The sequence below is a fragment of the Pantherophis guttatus genome, chromosome 4 (assembly GCF_059756535.1).
Source record: "Pantherophis guttatus breed Tessera chromosome 4, ASM5975653v1, whole genome shotgun sequence".
In the NCBI taxonomy this organism is placed as follows: Eukaryota; Metazoa; Chordata; class Lepidosauria; order Squamata; family Colubridae; genus Pantherophis; species Pantherophis guttatus.
In genome coordinates this window covers 123,318,861-123,328,599 of record NC_142066.1, presented here as the reverse complement: position 1 = coordinate 123,328,599, position 9,739 = coordinate 123,318,861, and positions in this window count along the sequence as shown.

The following is a 9,739-nucleotide window of genomic DNA, read 5'->3' as shown; positions in this document are numbered from 1 at the left end:
TATCCTAACAGGCTCCACCAATGCATAAAGTTTTGGGAAATGAATTACAAATCGTGCTACTATCTTTATATTATAATACTCCCTATTAACTGATAAAGCTGTTTCCCCTATATTTGAACATCCTTGCTAAGGGCCACTGAGGATGAACTTTGTAATACTTGAAACCTGGTGTTTGTAGTTCTGTTGCATTGGTTAACTAACATGGGTATTTTTGTGTTTAAATTTGCTTTTTCAATTCAATTCAGTTAATAATTTCCCATTAGCCTTGATCTTAAAAAAAAGCCTGTCTTTTTAAAGCAAGGATTGGCAGGAGAGCATTCAAGACATTGTAGATAACAATTTCCTTTTTAGCTATTTTCAAGCCTCCATGAACAAAGAAAATAGTCAAGCTCAACCTTGGGAAGCGCTCATAATGTATCTTACCATCCCTATTTTATGTTTTTCTTTTGTAAATGTTTCTTTCACTTTTACACAGAATACAATGTTCTTTTCTACAGCTATATTCACATGTAATTGGTGATGTAATTTAATTTTGGTGATATAACTGAGCAGATGAGTATTTCTAAATCAATCAATTTTTGCTTTGAAGTTCTTTGTTGTGCAACTATAAAAGTAAATGTAATTAGTTTTTCATGGTTCCCTCTTTTTCATAGGGAGACCCCACTTTATCAGAGCACTCTACTAAATTACTCTGAAATTATCTTCCAACTCAGTTCCTTATTGGAAAAGGTAAACCAAGACAGAACCTACAATCATATTTGGGCAACACTGGAGACAAAAAGTAGTCCCATTTGATAAATTGCATGCAAAAATGTGTTTTGCGCATACAAAATAGATGTTCTGTCAGTGGATTCTTACATTAGATTATACTTTGCTCTAAACAAAAACTCATCTAATACTCAATCTTGCACAATATCCAAAATGCCATTTCATATAGCCTAGTGGAAAACTCATGTGAATGAGAGACCTAAAATAAGCAACTACTTTTGGAGTCATACAAAAATTAAAATCCTTACATGACAGGAATCCAGCCGGCATGTCTAGTTGACCGCAGTCTGTAGAAAACTGGAGTGCCTGAAGTAGCTTCTTTGTAGACCCCTTATATGCACAAGTAAGAGGGAATAAAAATCTTATTAAAGGGACACAATATGATCTTTCTAAACTAAGACTGGGCAAATATTCAGTGTTTTCCAATATGATCACTAAGTCCTAGTTAAAACTGTGGTAGAAATAGCAAAGGAAAGCTGCATGAGGTAATATCTCCAGAAGAATAAACTCTTCCTGGATCATTCCGTTCATTAGTCAGAATAATAGGCATCTATTCTGGGAAACCATGAAGGCAAAGCTTTTTCAGAGAACTTTGGGTACCTGATATCAAATATTGCTTTGGGGAAGGAATGGTAGCAATTGTATTAAGGTGCTTATCATAAATTTGATAACTAATATTTTAGTAACTCGTTGATTTTATTTTAAATAAAAGAATGGTTCTGGAAATCTTTTTTCAGGGCTACCAGCCTTTTGGAAATTCTTTTTTTTTTTTTTGGATAATTCTTTTTTTATTTAAAAAATAAAAAATAAAATAGAACACATCTTTTCAATACGAAGCTTTTGCTCGGGTCACAAATTGAAACAAATCATTAACAAATCTTATTTTCAATTAACACAACTCAATATTTTAAACAGATATTTCCCTCAAATCTATCTATATAACTATACCATTATCCCCAAAAACCCGTTACTTAAATCTTAAATCCTATCCAGTTAACAATTCATTTTTCCTCTTTCATTTGCTTAGATGGATATTTTGACAATATAAATCATACAATTATATTAGACAAATTAAACATTCATTCATTATTTAATTATTATTAAACCTAACTTATGCATTTTATCTTAACTATCACTCTCAACATGTACCTCCTTGTTTTTATCATCCCACCTCTTTTTATTACCTTTGATGTTAAACCAATCATTTCTATTTCTTGACTGTTAATCACAGCAGAACCCTTTGTTTTAGTTATTAAATATAGCATATTTTTATTTTTTGGCCATTACCCAGCATGCCCTTTGTTTGGCTGTTGAACACAGCATATTAGTTTTGTTTTTTGGCCGTTACACGGCATCTTCAGGTTTGTTTGGCTGTTGAACACAGCATCTCTATTTTTGTTTTTTGGCCGTTACACGGCATATTAAGTTTCATTTTGGCTGATACCCAGCATGACCGTTTGTTTGGCTGTTCTATACAGCATATTATAACTTTTGGGCTGTTAAATACAGCATGTTCATAGTTGGTTTAACAATCTCTACTTAAACCTTCCTTTGTTGTTTCCCTCCATCTATGCATTGCTTTTCATTTAGTCATATTTTTCTTTATCTTTTTTCATAGCAATCATAACATTTCAACTTGAGACATAGTTCTTTCTTAAAACATATTTTTAAGTATATTTTTAAATTCCTTTTAACATTTTCAATTAATCATATTTATCCTTATTCTTTATCTTGACATTTTACCATTAAAACATAGTTCTTGCATTAAACATATCTTTACATGTATTAATTAGTTTCATTTAACAATCTTAATTTCTATAAAAGCCTCCCTTTAATTTATTACAATCATCTTTATTTTATTTTTAATCATATTATCTTCATTTCCTCCTCTGCAAACATAAATTTCTTTCCATTTCCCAAGTTTTTAATTTTATTCTCCATAAATCCAATTAGATCTCTTTTCATATTTTTATTCTGGATATAATGTATCAAATCTTTCTTTTGGGGCTGCACTAAATCCTTCTTCTATTCCTGCACCAACATTCAAGTTATTATTTGTTCAACCATAGGAGTTCCATTGTAAATTCCTTTTCTTTTCACCCAAGTCCAGCTGCTTGCAGTCAGGAAAGAAAAATCCTCCTCCCCAGTTCAGCAATTTTTTTTCTGTAGAGTTCAAAGTTCTCATAACAAAGGGAAGTTACAAAGTTCCTCTTTGTGCCAGATGGTGTCTCTTTATAATTCACATTTCCCATTACTTTTACTTTACTTTACTTTTACTTTTATTTAATTTATATACTGCCCTTCTCCCGAAGGACTCAGGGCGGTGAACAGCCAACAATAAAATACATACATACAAAATTTAAAAAACAGAAATAAAATCGAATTAAATAATTTGGCCCAGACAGATTAAAACCCCAATCAATTTAAAACAGATTAAACTTTGAAAATTAAAGGATATTAAAAATATTAAAATATTAAAATTGTTTAAAAAGATGGAGAAAGTTAGGCCAGGCCTGCCTGGTGAAATAAAAAGGTCTTTAGAGCGCAGCGGAAGGTGCGTAGATCCGGGATCCTCCGTATCTCCGGGGGGAGCTCATTCCAGATAGTAGGTGCCCCCACAGAGAAGGCTCTTCCCTTGGGGGGCTGCCAGTCGACATTGTTTGGCCGACGGCACCCGGAGGAGCCCCTCTTTATGAGAGCGTACCGGCCGGTAGGAGGCTATTGGTGGTAGTAGGCAGTCCCGCAAGTACCCAGGTCCTGAACCATGGAGCACTTTAAAGGTGGTAATCAAAACCTTGAAGCGCACCCGGAAGACCACCGGGAGCCAGTGAAGCTCGCGCAGGAGGGGTGTTACATGGGAGCGCCATGTCGCTCCCATTACCACCTGCACGGCCGCACTCTGCGCCAGTTGGAGCCTCCGGATGTTCCTCAAGGGGAGCCCCATGTAGAGAGCGTTACAATAGTCCAGGCGGGAGGTGACGAGGGCATGAGTGACCGTAGGTAAGGAGTCCTGATCCAGAAAGGGATGCAACTGGCGAATCAGGCGAGCCTGATGAAAAATCCTCCCGGTCACGGCCATCAAGTGCTCTTCTAAAGCGTGAATCCAGGAGGACGCCCAAGTTGTGCGCCCTCTCTGTGGGGGCCAATGTTTCGCCCCCAATAATCAGTGATGGCACCAACTGACTAAATCGGGACATCAGAAACCACAGCCACTTGGTCTTGGATGGGTTGAGCCTGAGCCTATTCCTCCCCATCCAGATCCGCACAGCCTCCAGGCACCAGGACATCACTTCAAGGGCATCGTTGGGGTGGTCTGGGGTGAAGATGTACAGCTGGGCATCGTCAGCATACTGGTGGTACTTCACCACGAAACCACGGATGATCTCGCCCAGCGGCTTCACATAAATGTTGAACAGGAGGGGCGAGAGGACCGACCCTTGAGGCACCCCACATATGAGGGGCCTCGGAGTCGACCTCTGCCCCCTGTCAACACAGACTGCGACCGGTCAGAGAGAAAGGGGGAGAACCACTGCAACACAGTGCCTCCCACCCCTAACTCTTTCAACTGGTGCAGCAGGATACCATGGTCGATACCATGATAGATCGCTGAGAGATCTAATAGGACCAGGACAGAGGAGCACCCCCTGTCCCGAGCCCTCCAGAGATCATCTACCAATGCGACCAATGCCGTTTCCGTGCTGTACCCAGGCCTGAAGCCCAACTGGAATGGATCCAGATACGTCGTTTCATCCAGGTGCTGGGGGAGCTGTTGCGCAACCACACTGTCAACAACCTTCGCCACAAAGCGAAGGTTGGAGACCGGACAATAGTTTACCAACATTGCTGGGTCCAGGGAAGGCTTCTTGAGGAGAGGCCTCACCACCACCTCTTTCAAGGCGGTGGGAAAGTCACTCTCACCCAACGAAGCATTTATAATCCCCTGGAGCCAGCCTTGCGACACCTCCTGGGAAGCCAGCACTAACCAGGAGGGGCACGGGTCCAATAAACAAGTGGTCGCATTCAGTCTGCCCAGAATCCTGTCCAAGTCCTCAGGGGTCACAGGATCAAACTCATCCCAGATAACATTCTCAAGACCTGCCCCAGTCCCTCCCCCTGAGACTACCCAGTCAGAGTCCAGATCATCCCGAATCTGAGTGATTTTGTCATACAGATACTGAGCAAAATCCTCGGCTCTACCCTCCAAGGGGTCCTCTCGCATTTCCTGGTGGAGCAGGGAGCGGGTAACCCTAAAGGGGGCGGCCAGGTGGTTATCCGATGATACAATAAGAGCAGCAAAATAACTACATTTCGCTGCTTTTATCGCCACTAGGTAATTCCTAATATGGGATCTTACTAGTGTCCGGTCAGATTCAGAAAGACTGGCCCTCCAACTACTCTCTAGGCATCTTTTCCAGTGCTTCAACTCCCTCAGCTCCTCGGAGAACCAAGGAACCAACTGAGATCGGCGCCGGGTCAGAGGCCGCAAAGGCACAACCCGATCCAGAGCTCCAGTGCCTGCCGTATCCCAGGCGGCCACTAGGTCTCCAGTCGAGGCATGTGCCAGAGCCTCAGGAAATGGCCCAAGCTCCATCTGGAACCTATCAGGTTCCATCAGGCGCCTGGGGCGGAACCATCTTACCGGCTCCGCCTCCCTGCGGTGGGGTGCAGCGGTTCGAAGGTCGAGACGAAGGAGAGAATGATCTGACCATGACAAGGGCTCAGTGACTATATCCCCTATCTCAAGATCACTCAACCACTGTCCATAGACAAAAACTAGATCCAGCGTGTTTCCCCCCATGTGGGTAGGCCATGAATTAACTGGGTCAGGTCCATAGCTGTCATGGAAGCCATGAACTCCCGAGCCACCTCAGACGTCTCACCCACAGACGGCAGGTTGAAATTCCCCATGACCATAAGCCTGGGGGTATCAACCGCCACCGTGGCGATGACGTTGAGTAGCTCGGGCAGGGCTGTTGCCACGTGGCAGGGAGCCAGGTACATGATTAGCAAATCCATCTGAGCCCCATGACCCCATTTCACAAGGAGGGATTGACAGCCGGCCGTCTGAGGAACAGTGGCCTCCCTTGGTCTCAGACCTTCTTTAATAATAACTGCTACCCCCCTCCCCTCCCCTGTGACCTCGGCTGATGGAATGCGTGGAAACCTGGCGGGCACATTTCAACGAGGGGAAACCCCCCTCCTGGCCCAACCAGGTCTCCGTAATACCTGCCAGGTCTGCACCCCCTCCTGAACAAAATCACAAATGAGGGGGGCTTTATTTACTACGGACCTGGCATTGCACAGCATCAGCTGAAGGTCCAGGTCCTGAGGGTCTAAGCAACCTGGGGGGCGAGTGGAGCCTTGGGGCCGAAGCATGCCACTGCTTGAAGACAGCGAGTGCGCACTCCCCTAACACGATGTGGCCCCCTGCTCCCGCCATATCTACCTCTCCCACCTACAGTATTGATGTTCAGAACACTATCCAGATGAGCTCTAACCCCCTCCGGACTCCGGGTCTCCCATCCCCCATGCCGCGCTTCACGGCCAGAACCAACCCTCCCCCTTGTGAGTTATCCCCCATACCCACAACCCAAGTTCCAATCTGACCCTCCCCCTCCCTGGGACCCCTTAAAAGTTTGACTAAAAATTTCCATAGAAAACCCCTCAATCCCCTAGTTTTCACATGCCACCTCTCTGGGTCCCAAAACCATTAGTAATGCAAGATTCCATTTTATTTCTTATTATATAACCATCGACTTTATTTTCTTTTTTTGGTTAAAGAAGTATAAAATCTTTCTTCCCCCCCCCCTTAATCCAATTCAGATTTTAAAGTGTTTAGTCCTTTTACCAAATCTCTGAATTAAGTCTCTTAATTCTTGTTCCAAAATTAGTTATTTCTCGAGTCTTTGTTCTTTAAAGTTGCAGTTTAAAAAATTTTTTTCAAAGCCACTTTGTTACTTAGCCGCTGTTTTAGGCTAGGGGTCTTCTAGTTACTGATATAGCTCCAAACGTTGTTATAAGCCTGGGTTGTTGTCACTCACCCGGCTTCAAAAGGCTCCGATTTACTTCACTTTCCTCCAGCACTTTTCTTGCCTGGTTGTCCCAACTTCGTGGCTGCCCACCACCGCCGACTCACAGAGGGTTCCTCTGACCTCCGAGGAACTTGCCTGTTCCTCTCAGTCTTCCGAGGCGCCCCTCTTCTTCCCCCATCCCTGCAGCGGTTTGGCAGCCGGGGTTTTCGTGGGACTCATCAGAGCCCGCTATTTCCCCGAGTATCTTGCCGTGACGTCAACCGGAAGTCCTGCCTTTTGGAAATTCTGTTGATCAAGTGAGGAGGAAAGTCACTAATTCAACTTGGCTGGCTCAGTCTGGCTCAGTCATTATTGCCCCATATTCTCTCCCATATGTTTGCCTTGACATTAATGCCCACATTTTTTTTTCAGATAGACTACCTTCCTTATAAAATAAGAAAGATGATATCTGTTTGAATTTATATAGCATTAGCTGACCTCACTTAGGTGAGGAGGAGAGAATAAAAATATAAAAAATATTCTGCTGAGAAGAAAATTCATTTGGTGAGGTTTTGTCCCTATTTATCAGCCTTTTGCTTGTCCCAAAGAAAACTTTAGCCCAGCCAAGAGGATTCCCAAGTTATCAGAGGATTGCCAACTCCTCCTCCTCAACTTCATTGGACCTGAATTACAGGTCCTATGAAGTTGAGGAGGAGGAGTTGGACTTACTTCACACTTCTTGAGTTTGGAAGTCTTCCAGAGGCCCTAAGGTAGCCCTCGTGAGCTAATTTCCAGATGGCTACCACTGATCAGCTAGATCCACAAGCAGATAATGGAAAATGTCCATCTTTTGGAACTGGTCTTAGTTCCAAAGTCCACAGGAGAACTGTGGCTTCATAAAGCACACTAAACAGATGCAGCCAAAGTTTTATTGAAAGGGGCCTCTTATCTTCCTAGATGGGCTGTTGAAGGTTCCATCTAATGTAAAACTTTTAAGATAGAACCATGTGCAGCCCAATGCTGCCGGAAAAAGGTGATTCTTTTTCTTTCTCTGCATTTTTCCTGCTTCAATTCAAATTTTATTCAATTTCCAAGCAAATGGGGAAAAAGTACAAATGCATGTATGTGCGCATTCAAAGTATCTTTATGTCTTCTCCTTCAATGGATGAACACTGGGTAAAATGAAACACTGTGTAAAGTGAATCATTTCTTAAACTTCCTACTTTCCCTGAAGTTTTTGAACTTTTGCTTCATCTTTCTCTTATTGAACCAAATACGTAATTCACAGAATCTTTTCTCTTTTTCTGAATTGAGCAAGAGCTACATTCTCATAACTTTTAACTCTTTATTTTATTCCTTTGTTTGCAATAGATTAAAATATACTCCTGTTGCGATATACTCTTGTCAGTATATCATTAGACTAAAATACTATTTAGTAAGGTGTATTCATTGATTATTAAATATGCGTTCATTTCAAAACTTCAAGAAAGATAATCACTTTTAATAAACTGTGTGCCACAATAAAATTGATGCTGTGAAAGGCCCTAGATCACAATAGTGTACACTGTTCATATACTTATATTAAAGTAGCTAATAAATATATTGCAATAAGGTTTTAATCAAAATTATCAAGTGAAATCAAAACTGGACATACTAAAAAAAATTGAGATATGCACACAACACTACATTGACTTAAATAAAGAAGACTGAACTCATCTGGAAGGTAAAAATGAAAAGTCAAATATCTATGTTAATGGTAAACATTAAGAAAACTTAATATTTAAAATAATATGTAAACTAATTTTTACATGAATGAGCATTACAGATTTGGAAATTGTAACTAACAATAGAGGTAGCTCTCAAATTACAATCACAATTGAGATCAAAAAATATTGTTATGAGCACAGAATTCTGGCAAAATATCAATGAGTCTCCGGAGAAGGGCGGCATATAAATCAAATTAAAAAAATATATATATATCAATGAACAGATACCAACTCCAGAATGAATAAAATCCATTGGAGCGCTAATGAAGAAAACAATCATTCAGCAAGTTTATAGTAGGCCCATGGACACTCATTACAATATAATCTGACTGGCATTGTGTGGTGTGGTTCAATCTAGGAATTTAACCACTGGAGTTTTAAAGTGTTTTTATCTCTTAAGGTTATATGTCAAACAAAATCACTATGGCTTTCCCAGCAAACCAATCTATCGTACACATTTATAAGAACTATAGGGATATAGGATCAAATTTCCAATACAAATACATTTTCTTTCCTTGCAGTTCAGTCCCAACTATGCCAAATTCAAATTCAGAGTAATTGCCAGTGGGATTTATTTCCACATTAAGCAGAAATCTTCATCAAAGTCAGGCATATCTAGAAGGTTGTGGTTTTTATGCTTATATATACTTACCGACATAGAATTAAGTTAAAAGTATGCTTAGATTTTCAGAATTAAAACTCCAGCCCTGAGAGACCAAGTGGATGAAACATTCAAGCATGCCCACATTTTAAAATTCTTTTAAAAACAGTGGCATGGGAAAAATCTACAAATTTTACAAGGACTTCTGCCATGTGTATTTGTGTTGAAGGTACCTTTTTTCTGAGCTGTTTTTCCAGACGTACAAATGCACAAGGCTGCTATTCATCTACTGAAGAAAATGTTGCATCTCAAAATGCAAGGATAAGAAACTGCACCTACTTGATATATGACCTAATGCTATAGTAGAATACCGAGAATGCTTCCTCCTTCCCCCGCTGGAATTACATTACATTATCCCAGCAAAAATTTCAGGGTAGTTTAAAATCATTCCTTCCTTTGCATTTGATCGACCTATTTTTCATACCTACTACATTTTTATTTATATATTTATATAGAACACATGACTTGCGCCTGACATACATATCATTTGCAGCAGCTTGCTCTTTAAACTGTGAACTTGCTGCAGCAAATAT